General features: G+C 40.2%; 1 protein-coding gene across 2 annotated transcripts in view; it reads left to right on the top strand.

The window, feature by feature from the left end:
* Nucleotides 1–18,153, top strand: part of SEMA3E (semaphorin 3E) — a 216,847-nt gene that overhangs the window by 148,079 nt on the left and 50,615 nt on the right. The window lies entirely within an intron of this gene.

Below are 18,153 nucleotides of genomic sequence, written 5' to 3'. Positions count from 1 at the left end.
GAAAATTTCAGCTAGCTTTATGTGGACTTTACTTCTTATTCTAAATCTATCTCTGCTCTGAGAAAATAAAGTTAGATGAACATGGAAGGTAGGATTTTCCAAAGTGCTCAGCATTGGGCCAACTTTGCAGCCAGTGAAGTTCATGGTAAATCTCCCACTGCTCTCAGTGGGAGTAGAGTTTGGCCAGCGTTTAGCTCTTTTGAAACATAATATGTTTAGAGCTAATATTCTTTGGGCATTTTCTATAGAAAGCCATGATTTATCAGGAATGCTCTTATTAAGTTACCGAGAAGTAATTAACAGCAGTTCAGAGAGTCAGTACAAGTCGTAATTAGCACTTAGGTGGTGCACAGGCCTCTTCATAGGGATTAATTTCACCAGAAGTGTTTTCCTATTACTCCAAGTCTTCTTTAAATCGGAAGCATTAAAGTGGATGCTGGAAAGCAGAAAAATGGGGCCCAAGTCCTTAAAGAAGAACAAGAGAGAGAGCTTGGCAACACAATGAGGCTAGTAGCAGAAGGAGAGTTCTTGGACCCACACCTGCCTTAACAGAATGATTTCCTTTTATTGTAGATGGGAAGTAAATTTACTGTCAAACAAATAAGTCAGGGCTTGGGGAGTTGTGTGGCCTCTGACCTCATCATCTCCAGAGGTTCTTTCTTCCTGACTGGAGCTCTGCAGAGAGCATTATGGCAGAACAAGTTAAAAATTACTTAGACAAGTTAGATGTCTTCGTCACCAGGGCCTGATGAATATTCAAGGAGCTGACTGAGCAGATATCTGAGCCATTAGCGATTATCTTTGAAAAGTCATGGAAGACGGGAGAGATTCCAGAAGATTGGAAAAGGGCAAATATAGTTCCAATCTATAAAAAAGGGAAATAAGGACAACCCAGGGAATTACAGAAGAGTTAGCTTAACTTCTGTACCTGGACAGATAATGGAGAAAATAATTAAGCAATCAATATGCAAACATCTAGAAGATAATAAGGTGATAAGTAACAGTCAGCATGGATTTGTCAAGAACAAATTGTGTCAAACCAACCTGATAGATTTCTTTGACAGGGTAACAAGCCTTGTGGATGGGGAGGAAGCGCTAGATGTGGTATATTTTGACTTTAGTAAAGCTTTTGATACTGTCTCGCATGACTTTCACAAACAAACTAGGGAAGTGCAACCTAGATGGAGTTACTGTAAGGTGGGTGCAAAACTGGTTGAAATCCGTTCCCAGAGAGTAGTTATCAGTGGTTCATAGTCATGCTGGAAGGGCATAATTAGTGGGCTCCTGCAGGGAACAGTTCTGGGCCTGGTTCTATTCAATATCTTCATCAATGATTTAGATAATGGTATACGGAGTACACTTATAAAGTTTGCAGGAAATACCAAGCTGGGAGGGGTTGCAAGTACTTTGGAGGATAGGATTAAAATTCAAAATGATCTGGACAAACTGGAGAAATGGTCTAAAGTAAATAGGATGAAATTCAATAAGGGCAAATGCAAAGTACTCTATTTAGGAAAGAACAATCAGTTGCACACATACACAATGGAAATGACAGCCTAGGAAGGAGTACTGCGGAAAGGGATCTGGGGGTCATAGTGGACCATAAGCTAAATATGAGTCAACAGTGTAACAATGTTGGAAAAATAGCGAACATCCTTCTGGGATGTATTAGCAGGAGGGTTGTAAGCAAGACACGAGAAGTAATTCTTTCGCTCTATTCCACGCTGATTAGGCCTCAACCAGAGTATTGCGTCCAGTTCTTGGCATCACATTTCAGGAAAGATGTGGACAAACTGGAGAAAGCCCAGAGAAGAACAACAAAAACCATAAAAGGTCTAGAAAACATGACCTATGAGGGAAGATGGGAAAAATGAGTTTCTTTAGTCTGGGAAAGAGAAGACTGAGAGGGGATATGATAACAGTTTACAAGTACATAAAAGGTTTTTACAAGGAGGAGGGGAAAAATTATTCTTCTTAACCTCTGAGGATAGGACAAGAAGCTATGTGCTTAAATTGCAGCAAGGGAGGTTTATGTTGAACATTAGGAAAAACTTCCTGTCAGGGTGGTTAAGTACTGGACTAAATTGGCTAGGAAGGTTGTGAAATCGCCATCATTGGAGATTTTTAAGAGCAGGTTAGACAAACACCTGTCAGGAAAGGTCTCGATAATACATAGTCCTACCATGAGTGCAGGGGACTGGACTAGATGATCTCTTGAGGTCCCTTCCAGTCCTATGATTCTATGGAAGTTTCTTGCCATAAGTTAGATGGTGAGTTCACATTGTTATCTGCTTGGGTGGCAGTAAAAATAATTTTGAATTTCAGAACTTGCCATTCCATTGACACCTGGCAATGGCGGTCAGCAGGGTATTTCCCCCCCTCAATAAGAGGATGATACATTTTGAAACTAGAACATTTCTGCTACTAAAACTATTGAGGCTTTCCATGTATCTAGGTGTACGTAAAGTTGCTCAACACCATGCTGTCTGAGCACTTGCATTGCTTGCTACATTTTAGGTTATCGTTTTGCTCAAGAGAGTAGTAATTCTGTAGGCTTCAATGGGAGTGAGTGAAATTGTGCACATGCGTAAGTGCCTGCAGGATGAGGACCTAAGTGCCCTCTGTACGAGCTTCCTGTGTGCCTGGTTTTCTTTTAGCATCAGTTCATTCTCTGTTGGTTTCAGCATCTTAAATGATTTGGTTCTTTGGTTTCCTAATTAAAGGCATTGACAGTGTCTGAAAACTTATTTTAATATTCTAACCCATTGTACAGATGTAGTCATTTGTTTATACAACAGGGATACTTATCTAATACTCTAGGGTATAATATAATAGTTGTATATATGGAAACTGTTTAATCTAAATTGTTCTACACATTACTGAAGGCTAAATGATTTGAAATGTCTTTTCAGGCCTGATCGTATTGTCAGCTTTCAGTTATGCTACCTAAAATATAAACCTCTTTCTCCCTACATCCAGTACAGTATATCTCTTTCCCCACGTACTTTCTTGATGAGGTGGACTGTTCAGCTTATGAAAGGTCATAGAGTTGCGGGTTCATTTCAGAGATTTGTATTTGAATTAAAACACTGACTAGGTGTTCTGCTGATATACAGACATGCTCTGTAATTTTTCATTTTTTTTTTTTTAGAAAATGTGGGAGTCAAAGTGTGTTTAATACCCCCATCCTGAAAGAAGCCTCTGCATAGTGTACTTAACATCTGTATATATTAGGATGTAGGATTTAAAAAAAGCAGGGAAGAACATTTTGCCAATATAAAGGATACATATTTGCAAGAAGGAGGGTTTAGGGATCAGCATGGCATGTGGGTGCAGGCAATTAACACTAATAACTTTGTTGTAGTCCCAGAGATAAAACAAAAAGAAAACACAGAGGAGATGGGTTCTATCAAAAACACCCCAGTTGTCTGTTGTGGTCACCAGTTTTCTTTGGATCCCTCCTGCTTTTAACTTTTCCTATCACATAAAAATATCTATTTGCAACAAGGAAAAGGTCTTTCCAATTGCCATGTTTGATGAAGTATAAATAATATATGTCAACAGAAGTTCCTTGGTGCATGAAATGATTCAGCAAGTGCCAAGAACCATAGTTACAGATTTCTACCTACAGTCATGGTGTCCTAAAAGTGTAACTTTCCCCAAGGAGGAATTACTGGTCTGCAATACAAATTACCTTGAGTTCTTTTTCAAACAGAGGCATAATTCCCTTGCAAATTACTAACTTGTTAAGTGACTTCAGCTGTACTGTTTGATCCATACTTATACATATATTTTTAACTAAAAGTGCTAAAATCTGTATCTTTCCCAATCTGTCTAATAGCTGAAACTTCTTTTCAGAGGAATGGCAACCCTTTCCCATTCTTTTTCATGAACATTTTGTAGGTCCTGTATTATATGGGAGACTACCCTACCCCAAAGTTTGCTGATAATTACCATTAATAGATCAAGTTACTCATTTTAGGCCCATTCCCATTCCCAGTGGAATCAGTAAGAGTCTCTCCATTGACTTCTGTGAGATATAGTTTGAGTCATTTTACTGTATCTGAAAGGAACACACATATCAATATCTCGGGGGTGGGGGGCATTGCTATTTTTTTCCTTATATGGAAAACACTTGCGGAGTCTTAAAACTGAAAAACAAACAAACAAGGAAAATCAAATTATTTTGCCTCATTCATATACTTTCATAGGGACATCTATACATCGCCCCTTTATTAAGCCAGAGTTTAAAGCTGACCACGTGCATAAGTGCTTTGCTGAATGGGACTGGATTTAAGCACATGCTTTACATTAAGCACAAACTCAGATTCTTTGTTGAATCAGAACCAAAGGCAAGTGAAAAAGCAAATCTCTACTCTACAATTCAATGTAGCCCTTCAACTTTAATAGTTCTGATTTTCTTTTTCTTACATTATTATTTATAATTTACATTATATTTTGTGACAAAGTACCTCCTCTGCCTTGGTGAGTCCTGTGCTTATTGGATTTGCTTGCCTCAGAGGTTCACGACAGCTCTCAGTTTGGCCACTTTCGTGGCTCAAATCTGCCGTTCACTCAGTTAGCCTCATCACTGGCCAGCAAGGGGAAAAGGAAGAAAAATCCCCGCAGTCCTAGTGGATCGGGGAACAGGCCAGAGACCTTCCTCTCTGGTGGAACCCACAGTCCAGGTCAACTCCTCCAGTATCAAGTAGGGACTTGGGGGAATGGAGGGATGGGGGGAACCCGGGCCCGCCCTCTACTTCGGGTTCCAGCCCAGGGCCCTGTGGATTGCAGCTGTCTACAGTGGCTCCTGTAACAGCTATGTGACAGCTACAACTCCCTGGGCTACTTCCCCATGTCCTCCTCCCAACACCTTCTTTATTCTCACCACAGGACCTTCCTCTTGATGTCTGATAATGCTTGTATTTCTCAGTCTTCCAGTAGTACATCTTCTCACTCTCATCTTCTTGCACCGTTTGCTTCCAGCTCCTCCCACGCCCACCACAAACTGAAGTGAGCTCCTTTTTAAAACCCAGGTGCCCTGATTAGCCTGCCTTAATTGATTCTAGCAGCTTCTTGATTGGCTGCAGGTGTTCTAATCAGCCTGTCTGCCTTAATTGTTTCCAGAAAGTTCCTGATTGTTCTGGAACCTTCCCTGTTACCTTACCCAGGGAAAAGGGACCTACTTAACCTGGGGCTAATATATCTGCCTTCTGTCACTCTCCTGTAGCCATCTGGCCTGACCCTGCCACAATTTTTATTCTCTAACATTAATTCCCATTGAGTTAGTTAAATATAAAATGGCTGTAACTCTTGGAAACTAAGTATATTTTTGTAAAAGATGATTATTTTATTAATAGCCAAGTGTGCATTGGGTTTCTTTAGTCAGAGGAACCATACATGAAACTCTGGTTTTTGATCTATGCTTAGAAATTAGTAACTCCACCCACCCATCTGTGCTGGTGCATGACTTTTAGCCTAACCACTGGAAAATGCCTGTAAAATAAATGACAATGTTGAATTGCTATGTACTATCCTGTAGGGTGTGAGTTTTCATCTGACATTCTCAAAGGATTCCAGTGTCACACACACAGCAAGGAGGGCTAGAATGTTAATATCAGCCCTTGACGTTATTAATGTGTCACACTTATTTCATTTAAATTGGCATCATATGGAAGCAGACACATAGTCATCTCCAATGACTAACCTCCACAATTAGAAATGCTGTATCTGTTGTGCTGTCCCGGAAAGCTAAGGTGGAAAATCTCCCTTGGAAAAAGTTATCGTCTACATTTTGCAGACCTTTTTTGTGATGAGCTCATGCATCTGCTAGCATTTAATGTGGTACGAGTCCTGCTTTCTATCAAAACTAGTAAGGCCCACTGAAAAAGTCTCCATGTTACACTGAAATCCAAATTTTTGCCTACCTTGATTGATAGTGATGGCTTGTAAATTTAAACCATATTGCCTAGTCAAAAATTCCAGCTGTTAAAACACAGATAATGACAGGACAGTATAAATGCTGCCTACCATTCTCACTACAGTTAAACCTGCACACTGCACATTCCATGAACCATAAAATAGATGTTTTTGGTTTACAGATTTTGTCATCATGGCTCAATGGGTCAGTTTATCTTTGTGTTGGGTTTTTTTTTTATTGGTTGGCTGTGATAATAATAAGAACCCAGTGAGCTAAGTTGTCCTGTGTGCAAAAAGAGCTTCACCATATGCAAGTTTCACTGCGCTCCCTTAAAACCACTCATTGATTTTAAGTTAAACGGCCTAATGTGCACCATGCATATTATGGCCTTATTTCTGCAATGAGATCTGTGCAGGCACTGGGGTCTGTCTGCATAGGTCTCATTGCAGGATCCAGGCCTAAATGACTGTAGAAAGTGCTGAGGAGAAATGGATGGTTTCAGTTTACAGTGTTTTGCATGAACCTGTTTTGTTGGTTTGTGTCACATGAGTTTCACATTGAGGTTCGGGTTTAAACGAGTCCAGTGAACCAGCACAATGAAATGTAGAAGAAACCACTGAGTTTTGTCTCATTTTACCATGAAACAATAATTTGTCTCAGGTTCACTCAGAATCCCTCCACAATTGCTAGAAGGGTTGTAAACCCAAGGCAACTTTTTGAAGAATGGTTTCAGAGTAACAGCCGTGTTAGTCTGTATTCGCAAAAAGAAAAGGAGTATTTGTGGCACCACAAGTACTCCTTTTCTTTTTTTTTTGAAGAATGTGGCTCAAATTTAAGGTTTGCAATAGCAGGTGAATTTTCCCTGATGGAAACTGTGAATGTTTGAATAGAATATTTATACCATCCAATGGAATTATATAGCAGATATATAATTCTTTCTTCCTTTCTATTGGCTGCTTGAAAAATTATATAAAAGGAGATAATTTTCTATTAATATCTATAGATTTTATGAATAATTTCTATAGAACCCTTTTCAATTTCTATGGGACTCCATTGGGTTTGTCTTTATCAAATTCTGTAGGCAGAGGGTGCTTAAGACAATCTGCCACCTTAGACAAAACTTCAATACACTTCCCCCTCCTATAGGTCTAGGCTGGCAGATTTGGCCTGGTTGCCATTGATTTGTCCTGATAGAGGGGTAGCCGGGCCAAATTTGAGTGAGAGGCATTGTGGTCTGGCCTGCTGGCTTACAACATCACTCAAATTTGGCCCAGTCACCCTTCTGTCAAGCTGCCACTTTAGGCAGCTGCCCCAAAATCCACTGCCTTAGTGAGCTGCCTAATTCACCAATCGTTAAGAGTGGCCCCAGTCTATAAGATGGTCCCATAAGACTAGCCTGCTTTGGGTTTACTTATGAAATTTTACATATCCCTAACTATAGAGCAGTGGCCTACATTCTGTCCTTGCATGACGTAAGATTTTTCTCTGCCAGGTTTCACTGTCCCAAGTTGATCAAAAGCTATTGCTTTTAATGGACTTTTCCTAAGTAAAATTTGAGCAAGAATGACAGTTTATGGTTCTTAAATAGGGACATGTCTTGTCATGGACACCCCCTCCCCCCACCCAGTTTGTTTAAGTTGCAGATCTGTGTGCAAAATAACACACAACAGGAGATATGGACCCTACCATATCAATTGCAGAAAACAGTAGTGCTGTGTAAATAGCGTAAACACCATTTCTGCAACTGTTGGTGTGAAATGTTTATGTTAATTTGCTTCAACTCTCTGTCCACCCCTGTTTTCTGTTCACCTTATTTACCGAAGAATGTTTCTTTTATCAGTTTTAAATTTGCAGTTGTTGATTTCACTGAATATCTCATTGTTCTTTTATCATGAGTGGGTAAATGGACAGCACAAGTATTAGGATATCATGTTAAATCTTTGAACTCACAAGTTATTTCTCTAATTACTTTTCACCTTCACCTTTGAAAATTGTTCACATTCTTTGGTTTTTATTTAACTGATTTACTGACAAATGCTCCAGGGAGGCAACTCAGGTGGGGAGAGGGGCGATATTTTTAATGAGTACCATTATTTTTAGTAGCTGGTTAAGACAGAGATAACAGCAGGTAGGCACATTCTCTAAAGAAGAATTTCCTTTGCATTACATTTTTGGACAGTAATGACTCTCTAGTGCATTCTTCATGGTTTTCAGGAGTATTTTTTCCCTTTGTTTTGTTCTCTTTATTGTTCTTGTCCACTGTCAACCCAAAACATCCTGATTTTTCTTTAACCCAAACTGGTGTGTGATGTTTAAGAAATTTGGAATGAAATTCAAGTTTCCACAAGAATCCTATCCCTTTGTGGCTTGAAAATTGACCAGCAGCAGGATGGAGTAACCCAAGCCACAGGATGAGGTGGTAAAGTCTCCCTCTGTCTTTTCCTCACACCTCGTCCTTCCTCTCTTTCCCTCTCTTTTTCTATGTTAACATTGGACTATCAGTATTATAAATTGATTGAGAGCATTACTGTAGGCTAACAGAGTTCTCACTCCCCACCTTCCACATGCACATGTCAACCCAAATAGCTTTAGCATATACAAGTGTGGAAGATGCACAAGAAAAATACACAGAGCAGCAAAATATAATTAGAGCTTCAAAGAGCCAGTGTCACTGAAGATTTGGAAAAACAACACTCTTCAAAACTGGTGACAGAGCAGGCAGCAGGAGATGGGGACTAAAGAGGTGCCAAGTTACCGTTAACTTCAAACCACATCCAGCAGCAAGGGGACATTTCAAAACAGCACCAGGAAGGAACCAATAAGAGCTCATGTTTCAAAGCAGAAAGTCTTTATCTTCCCTCCAAGTGTCAGTGGTGTGTGCCTATCTGGTGGGATAATTAAATAGTGTATAGGTTTTTGTTCAGTCTCTTATCTAACTAAAACACACCAGTAAAGAAAGCAAGCACTCATCAATAGTTATATTGAAAGTTGTTCATTTCAAGGACGCCAGCTTTACTGGTTTACCAGTCATTAGATGAATCTCAATTTTAAAATATCCGTAAATGAGCAGGTTTGTCATTTTTTTTACCTACACCTAAATAAACATAGGCAGATGGGAGACCTGCCATGGCCAGACTCAGTAGTCGAGGGGGTAAACCCTCACTGGAGAAACTGAGTCAGTGCTGAGTGTGCCTGTGGCATGGGTAAAACATATCCAGGATCTGCTGAGAGTCGTTAGACTCTGGCACAGCTAGGAAAGTTAGGGGCCACCACTTCCACTGAGATCAGGGAAATTGAAGCACAGCTGGATGGTTCTGCGGCCAAAACCTGCTGGGTGTAGTGAGTCATTGATACAGCTAGGTAAATAGCCGTGGGCCAGTACTCCACTGAGATCAGGAAAAACTACTGGGAGCAGAGGAGACTCTGGAAAAGAGATCTGGTTTCACACCTTCCGGGGCGACAGATTCCTTTACTGACTAGGGTGATCCATATGGGTGTGACGCAACCACCTGGTGAAGTATGGATGTTAAAGAGGAGGAAAGGTGCCCCTTAGTCTATGGATTCAGGGGGACTGAGCAGTGATGCCTGGAGAGTAGCCAGAGGCTAATCCTACTGCATAAATGGCAGGGGGAGAGGTGTGATACAGAGGCCCATTGATGGTTCACCACTCTGTGTCAACAAGTTTTGTCACGCCTGACATACTCACCACACCTAACACACTGTTGTCATAATCTGTATCTAAAAGGTGTCATGTAAGGTATCATATACAAACTGATAACACGCTAGTCCCGAAAATCATTGAGTAGTGGAAGTACTGGGTGTGTTCAAAGAATTATAAATATGTGCTAGAATTATGTTCTTTAAATGTGTTTGGCAAGCAATGCACAAACCCAATCTGCCTAGACAAAGGAATGTATATTTGCTTGTCTGACCAGGCTGGTCATCAGGCAGAGACAATAAAGGAACATGTACATGTAAGAGAAACAAAGTTATCAAGCTAGCAAGTGGGAGAGAAGACAGCATGGTGTCTGCACCCTAGAAGAAGGGAGAAACTTTGGGCTTATTTTTCAAAGAAAACATTTCAAAGGTTTACTGGACTAAAAAGAAAGGGGGAAAAATCTCTAACTTCTCCTGAGGAGTCAAAGAAGCCCCACACTTTGAACTCTGTGTGTTGGGTCCTGGCTAAATGTCCAGTCAGCCATGCTGAAAAAAAGTCTATGATAAGTAAACTTCTCTGAACAAAAGACTCTGGTTTGTTAAGTTTTAGGTTTAGAAGCATATTTTTACTTTTTCTTATATATAGCCATTTCTATCTTTATTCCTTATGCCTGTTATCACTGAAACCTAGGTTCTTTGTTAATAAATTTGTTTTGCTTTTAACACAAACCATCTCAGCACTTTGGTTGAAGTGGAGGGTTTGTCAACCCCAGTTAAGTTAATAAGCTTTTGTGTATTGTCTCTTTAAAGGAGCAGCAAACTTAATTTCTCTGAGTTCAATTAGAGGGCTGGACACTGCAGAGAGATGTCTCTGGGGAGCTTGGGAATTAGGGTTCGCTGATTGTTACCTGCACAGTAAGGTTTTGGACTGAAGAGTTTGCTGACAAAGCAGACAAGATGGTGTGTCAGGGAGCTGACACACAGCTCAGCAGCAGCACTCTCACTTGTTGAGGCAGAGTAGGTAACAGTGACTCATAATTCTAGGGGTCCTCAGCGGAGGTCACACTGGTGTACTAGTCACTGGGTGAATCTCAACTTTAAAGTATCCTTAGATGGGCAGGTTTGTAATTATTTTTCCCATCATCTAAATGAACTAGGACTGTCAAGCGATTAAAAAAGTTAATCGTGATTAATCGTGCTGTTAAACAATAATAGGATACCATTTATTTACATATTTTTGGATGTTTTCTACATTTTCAAATATATTAATTTCAGTTACAACACAGAATACAAAGTGTACCATGGTCACTTTCTATTAATTTTTATTACAAATATTTGCACTGTAAAAAAACAGAAGAAATAGTATTTTTCAGTTCACCTAATACAAGTACTGTAGTGCAATCTCTTTGTCATGAAAGTTGAACTTACACATGTAGAATTATGTACAAAAAATAACTGCATTCAAAAATAAAACAGTGTAAAACTTCAGAGCCTACAAGTCCACTCAGTCCTACTTCAGCCAATCGATGAGACAAACAAGTTTGGTTACATTTGCAGGAGATAATGCTGCCGCTTCTTGTTTACAATGTCACCTGAAAGTGAGAAGAGGTGTTCACATGGCACTGTTGTAGCCGGTGTTGCAAGATATGTACATGCCAGATGTGCTAAAGATGCATATGTCCCTTCATGCTTCAACCACCATTCCAGAGGACATGTGTCCATGTTGATGAAGGGTTCTGCTAGATAATGATACAAAGCAGAGCGGACCGACACATGTTCATTTTCATCATCTGAGTCAAATGCCATCAGCAGAAGGTTGATTTTCTTTTTTGGTGGTTCGGGTTCTGTAGTTTCCATATCGGAGTGTTGCTCTTTTAAGACTCTTGAAAACATGCTCCGCATCTCATTCCTTTCAGATTTTGGAAGACACTTCAGATTCTTAAACTTTGGGTCGAGTGCTGTAGCTATTTTTAAAAATCTCACATTGGTACTGTGACGGGTTGGATCACAGAAACCCCCTTGGGACTGCCAACTGATGTCCCAAGAGCAGGGGGAGGGATAGCTCAGTGGTGTGAGCATTGGCCTGCTAAACCCAGGGTTGTGAGTTCAATCCTTGAGGGGGCCATTTAGGATCTAGGGCAAAAACTGGGGATTAGTCCTGCTTTGAGCAGGGGGTTGGACTAGATGACCTCCTGAGGTCCCTTCCAACCCTGATATTCTATGACTCTATGACTACTTCTTCCTCTGCTTTCCCTGCCAGCTTGGGACTCCAGCGCCCTGTCTTGTTGAGCCAGACACGCCAGTCTACTCCAACACAGACCCAGGGTCTGAACCACGGGCCCAAAAGCTGCAGACTTAACTGAAAGCAGCTTAAGAAATGTTCCTGTCTTTAACGCTCAGATGCCCAACTCCCAATGGGGTCCAAACCCCAAATAAATCCGTTTTACCCTGTATAAAGTTTATACAGGGTAAACTCATACATTGTCCGCCCTCTATAACACTGATAGAGCGATATGCACAGCTGTTTCTGCCCCCTCCCCCCCGCCCCCAGGTATTAATACATACTCTGGGTTAATTAATAAGTAAAAAGTGATTTTATGAAATACAGAAAGTAGGATTTAAGTGGTTCCAAATAGTAACAGACAGAAAAAAGTGAATTACCAAGCAAAATAAAATAGAACACGCAAGTCTATGTCTAAGAAAACTGAATACAGATAAAAACAACACCCTTAGAGGAATTCCAGTAAGCTTCCTTTTACAGAATAGTCTCCTTCTAGTCTGGGTCCAGCAATCACTCACAGCCCCTCTAGTTACTGTCCTTTGTTCCAGTTTCTTTCAGGTATCCTTGGGGGTGGAGAGGCTATCTCCTTAGCCAGCTGAAGACAAAATAGAGGGGTCTCCCCGGGGTTTAAATAGACTTTTTCTGGTGGGTGGACATCCCTCACTCCCCCTGTGTAGAATCCCAGCTACAATATGGAGTTTTGGAGTCACACAGCCCAGTCCCATGTCCATGCATGACTCAGAATTTACAGGTAGCAGCCATGGGTCACATGCTACCTTGAACGTCCTCAAATAGACTTCTTATGTGGATTGGAGCATTCCAAGATCCATTGTCTCTTAAGAGCTTCTTGATTGGACACTTAATTTGCACATTACTTTCTCAAGAAGAACAGGGGTACTAGTGGCACCTTAGAGACTAACAAATTTATTTGAGCATAAGCTTTCGTGGGCTACAGCCCACTTCATCAGATGCATAGAATGGAACATATAGTAAGAAGATACATGAAAAGGCAGAAGTTGCCATACCAACTCTAAGAGGCTAGTTAATTAAGATGAGCTATTATCAGCAGGAGAAAAAAACTTTTGTAGTGATAATCAAGATGGCCCATTTCAGACAGTTGACAAGAAAAACTACTGTGCTAATAAGCGATGGTGACATAAACACCACCCTATACCAGAAACCAACTGACTGCTATACTTACCTACATGCCTCCAGCTTCCATCCAGACCACACCACACGATCCATTGTATACAGCCAAACTCTTCGATACAACTGCATTTGCTCTAATCCCTCAGACAGAGACAAACACTGACAAGATCTCGATCAAGCATTCTTAAAACTACGATACCCACCTGCTGAAGTGAAAAAAACAGATTGACAGAGCCAGAAGAGTACCCAGAAGTCACCTACTACAGGAGAGGCCCAACAAAGAAAATAACAGAACGCCACTAACCGTCTCCTTCAGCCCACAACTAACACCTCTCCAGCGCATCATCAAAGATCTACAACCTATCCTGAAAGACGATCCCTCACTCTCACAGATCTTGGGTGACAGACCAGTCCTCGCTTACAGACAGCTCCCCAACCTGAAGCAATTACTCACCAGCAACCACACAACAAAAACACTAACCCAGTAACCTATCCTTGCAACAAAGCCCGATGCCAACTCAGTCCACATATCTATTCAAGTGACAGAATCATAGGACCTAATCACATCAGCCACACCATCAGGGGTCATTCACCTACACATCTACCAATGTGATATATGCCATCATGTGCCAGCAATGCCCCTCTGCCATGTACATTGGCCAAGCCAGACAGTCTCTACACAAAAGAATAAATGGACACAAATCTGACATCAGGAATCATAACATTCAAAAACCCAGTAGGAGAACACTTCAACCTCTCTGGTCACTCAGTAACAGACTTAAAGGTGGCAATTTTGGAACAGAAAAGCTTAAAAAACAGACTCCAGTGAGAAACTGCTGAACTGGAATTAATTTGCAAACTAGATACCATTAACCTGGGCTTGAATAGAGATTGGGAGTGGCTGGATCATTACACAAATTGAATCTATTTCCCCATGTTAAGTATCCTCACACCTTCTTGTCAGCTGTCTGAAATGGGCCATCTTGATTATCACTACAAAAGTTTTTTTTCTCATGCTGATAATAGCTCATCTCTTAGAGCCGGTATTGTAACTTCCACCTTTTCATGTTCTCTGTCCGTATATATATCTTCTTATTATATGTTCCATTCTATGCATCTGATAAAGTGAGCTGTAGCCCACGAAAGCTGATGCTCAAATAAATGTGTTAGTCTCTAAGGTGCCACAAGTACTCCTGTTCTTTTTGCGGATACAGACTAACACGGCTGCTACTCTGAAACCTTTCTCAAGAAGCTGACCAAATGCTTTACAAAGACTACTTAAAAATCAAGCCAGTACACAGCCAATATTCATAACTTTGAATACAAAAATGATACATGCATACAAATAGGATTAATAGATTCAGTAGATCATAACCTTTACAGAGATATGTTACATGGCATATGTAGCATAAAACATATTCTAGTTATGTCATATATATATTCATAAGCATAGTTCCATAAAGCCTTATGGGTGGCACCGTCGCAGGTACCTTCTTTGCATTTTGTCAAATCTGCAGTGAAAGTGTTCATAAAATAAATAACGTGCTGGGTCATCATCCGAAACTGCTACAACATGAAATATATGGCAGAATGAAGGAAAAACACAGAGCAGGAGACATACAATTCTCCCTCAAGGAGTTCAGTCACAAATTTAATTAAGGTTTCAGAGTAACAGCCGTGTTAGTCCGTATTCGCAAAAAGAAAAGGAGTACTTGTGGCACCTTAGAGACTAACCAATTTATTTGAGCATAAGCTTTCGTGAGCTACAGCTCACTTCATCGGATGCATACTGTGGAAAGTGTAGAAGATCTTTTTATACACACAAAGCTTGAAAAAATACCCCCCCCCCCCGACTCTCCTGCTGGTAATAGCTTATCTAAAGTGATCACTCTCCTTACAATGTGTATGATAATGAAGTTGGGCCATTTCCAGCACAAATCCAGGTTTTCTCATCCCCGCCCCCACACACACAAACCCACTCTCCTGCTGGTAATAGCTTATCTAAAGTGATCACTCTCCTTACAATGTGTATGATAATCAAGGTGGGCCATTTCCAGCACAAATCCAGGGTTTAACAAGAACGTCTGGGGGGCGTGGGGTAGGAAAAAACAAGGGGAAATAGGTTACCTTGCATAATGACTTAGCCACTCTCAGTCTCTATTCAAGCCTAAGTTAATTGTATCCAATTTGCAAATGAATTCCAATTCAACAGTTTCTCGCTGGAGTCTGGATTTGAAGTTTTTTTGTTGTAATATCGCAACTTTCATGTCTGTAATCGCGTGACCAGAGAGATTGAAGTGTTTTCCGACTGGTTTATGAATGTTATAATTCTTGACATCTGATTTGTGTCCATTTATTCTTTTACGTAGAGACTGTCCAGTTTGACCAATGTACATGGCAGAGGGGCATTGCTGGCACATGATGGCATATATCACATTGGTGGATGTGCAGGTGACAGCACCTCCTTTGTCAGCCTTTTTGATTATGATGTCAGAGTTGTTTCTGAGGCTGTGGATAGCATTGTGTTCCGTACGGCTGAGGTTATGGGGCAAGTGATGCTGCTTTTCCAAAATTTCAGCCCGTGCACGTCGGCGGAAGCACTCTATGTAGAAGCTTATGCTCAAATAAATTGGTTAGTCTCTAAGGTGCCACAAGTACTCCTTTTCTTTTTGCAAATTTAATTAACACATTATGTTTTTAACAAGCTTCATCAGCATGGAAGCATGTCCTCTGGAATGGTGGCTGAAGCATGAAGGGGCATATACATGTTTAGCATATCTGGCATGTAAATACCTTGCAATTCCAGCTTCAAAAATGCCATGCAAATGCCTGTTCTCACTTTCAGCTGACATTGTAAATAAGGAGCTGGTAGCATTATCTCCCGTAAATGTAAACAAACTCGTTTGTGTCTTAGCGATTGGCTGAACAAGAACTAGGACTGAGTGGACTAGTGGGCTCTAAAGTTTTACATTGTTTTGTTTTTGAGTGCAGTTATGTAACAAAATAATTCTGCATTTAGAAGTTGCACTTTCATGATAAAGAGATTGCACTACAGTACTTGTACGAGGTGAACTGAAAAATGCTATTTCTTTTGTTTCTTTTTTTACAGTGATAATATTTGCAATAAGAATAATAATATAAAGTGAGGACTGTACACTTTATATTCTGTGTTGTAATTCAAATCAATATATCTGAAAATGTAGAAAAACATCCAAACATTTTTAATAAATTTCAATTGGTAGTCCATTGTTTAACAGTGTGATTAAAACTGTGATTAATCATGATTAATTTTTGTAATTGTGATTAATTTTTTTGAGTTAATCACGAGTTAAGTGCGATTAAGCAACAGCCCTAAAATAAACCTAGTTGGATGGGCTATGTTCAATGTAAAAAAATACTTTCTTCTGGGGCAACTAATTGAAAATGGACAATAAATGACTAATGCGGAGAAAATAGCTGGATAAGGGAAAATGTTAGGGGTCTCAATTGACCACAGAGGATCTATTCCTTCCATTGCAAACACTTCAACAACTGTATAATCTACCTGGTGCAAATGGTATTTCCTGAAGCTTAAACATCTTTTGAAGGACATATTCAATCCACAGGCAGTGGAACTGCCAGAAATCCAGAGTTTCTGTTGCTCTGAAGAGAGCTCCCTTGGTTTTCCAGACCAGTTGTAGCCTCTTAAGAGTTCCTGGTCCAAGTGACTCTCCCTAATTTAGATTATCTGTGCTGGGCCTGGAACAAAAAAATGTATATAAACCTGAGCCCTAGCCAATGGGGAAATGCCTTGCATTAAAAATTCTTTTGTTGATATATGATTAAGGCTGATCCAGCAGAAAATTATATTTCATTCACACTGGTCTCTACATAAGTTACAGTGCTTGGGTTTTCCCAACACAGACTGCTTCTGGAGATGTGGGTCTCCTGGTGCCCTGCTGGCTCATGTGCTTTGCGATGGTCTCAGGATCCAGTCTTTCAGGCTAGAAGTAGATAGGAGGATTAATATGATGATGGGTACAGTCTTAGAAATTACTTTCCAGAACTGTGTTTTGGAATATATCCCAACATCTTGGAAACTCTCTAGCTCTTGGGAAGCTTGTTTCCATAGTGCACTGCTTGTAGACAAATGGCTTATATTGCTTTGATGGAAGAGCAGATTGCTTCCAGGGATAGAAGCCTGGCTGGCTGGCAACTACAGAGTGAGTAACATTTCAAAGAAGATGGGCCTTAGACAAATTTGAAAAGATTCAGTCTAACTTTGTACAGGCCTTCATTAATCTCTAGAGGATGAGAACCAAAATGTCGCTCTCATTACCCTCTCTCTTCCCTCTCTTCCCCCCACCGCTCTGTTTTCTGCCCTCCCATTCTTTTATCTTGCTGTCCCTTTTAAAAACCTTTATTTCTTTAGCTCCCTTTTTTGGGTGGTTTTACATCTACCCAAACAGCTGACATACATGTGTACCACCAACCTAAAACTGAGATCAGTTCACCAAGCAGAAGGATTGAATTTATACAAAAAGAACAGGAGGACTTGTGGCACCTTAGAGACTAACAAATTTATTTGAGCATAAGCTTTCGTGAGCTACAGCTCACTTCATGGGACGCATTGTGAGCTGTAGCTCACAAAAGCTTATGCTCAAATAAATTTGTTAGTCTCTAAGGTGCCACAAGTCCTCCTTTTCTTTTTGCGGATACAGACTAACACGGCTGCTACTCTGAAACCTGAATTTATACAGTATGCTGAAATAAATAATATGGTTTCATATACTTGTTTGATGAGTGAATCTGTAACACAGAACTGGCATTGCTGGAATATATGGTATCATATATATTTATAATACAAATTCTTGATGATTGTACTATGTATATTTTGGCAATCTAATTGTCATAACTATACTTTCTCCTCCTCTCCCCGCTTATTTTTGGTGGGGAAAATTTTAATAATACATAAATTTTAAAATTAGTTTCCAATTCACCCGATAATCACGTACCCCGCAAAAGAGACAGAGGACAACTAGATACTTCGATATTTCTCTACCATTTGTTCAACACTCAGACAAAATACACTCATTCGCCAAAAACCAGCACACCTGTCCAATTATTTTCAATATTAACATTTGATAGACATGCCTAGTTAAATATA

Source organism: Lepidochelys olivacea (assembly GCF_965140295.1).
Source record: "Lepidochelys olivacea isolate rLepOli2 genome assembly, chromosome: 1".
Classification (NCBI taxonomy): Eukaryota; Metazoa; Chordata; order Testudines; family Cheloniidae; genus Lepidochelys; species Lepidochelys olivacea.
The sequence above is the reverse complement of the archived record's forward strand: the minus strand, read 5'-3'. Positions and strand labels throughout refer to the sequence as shown.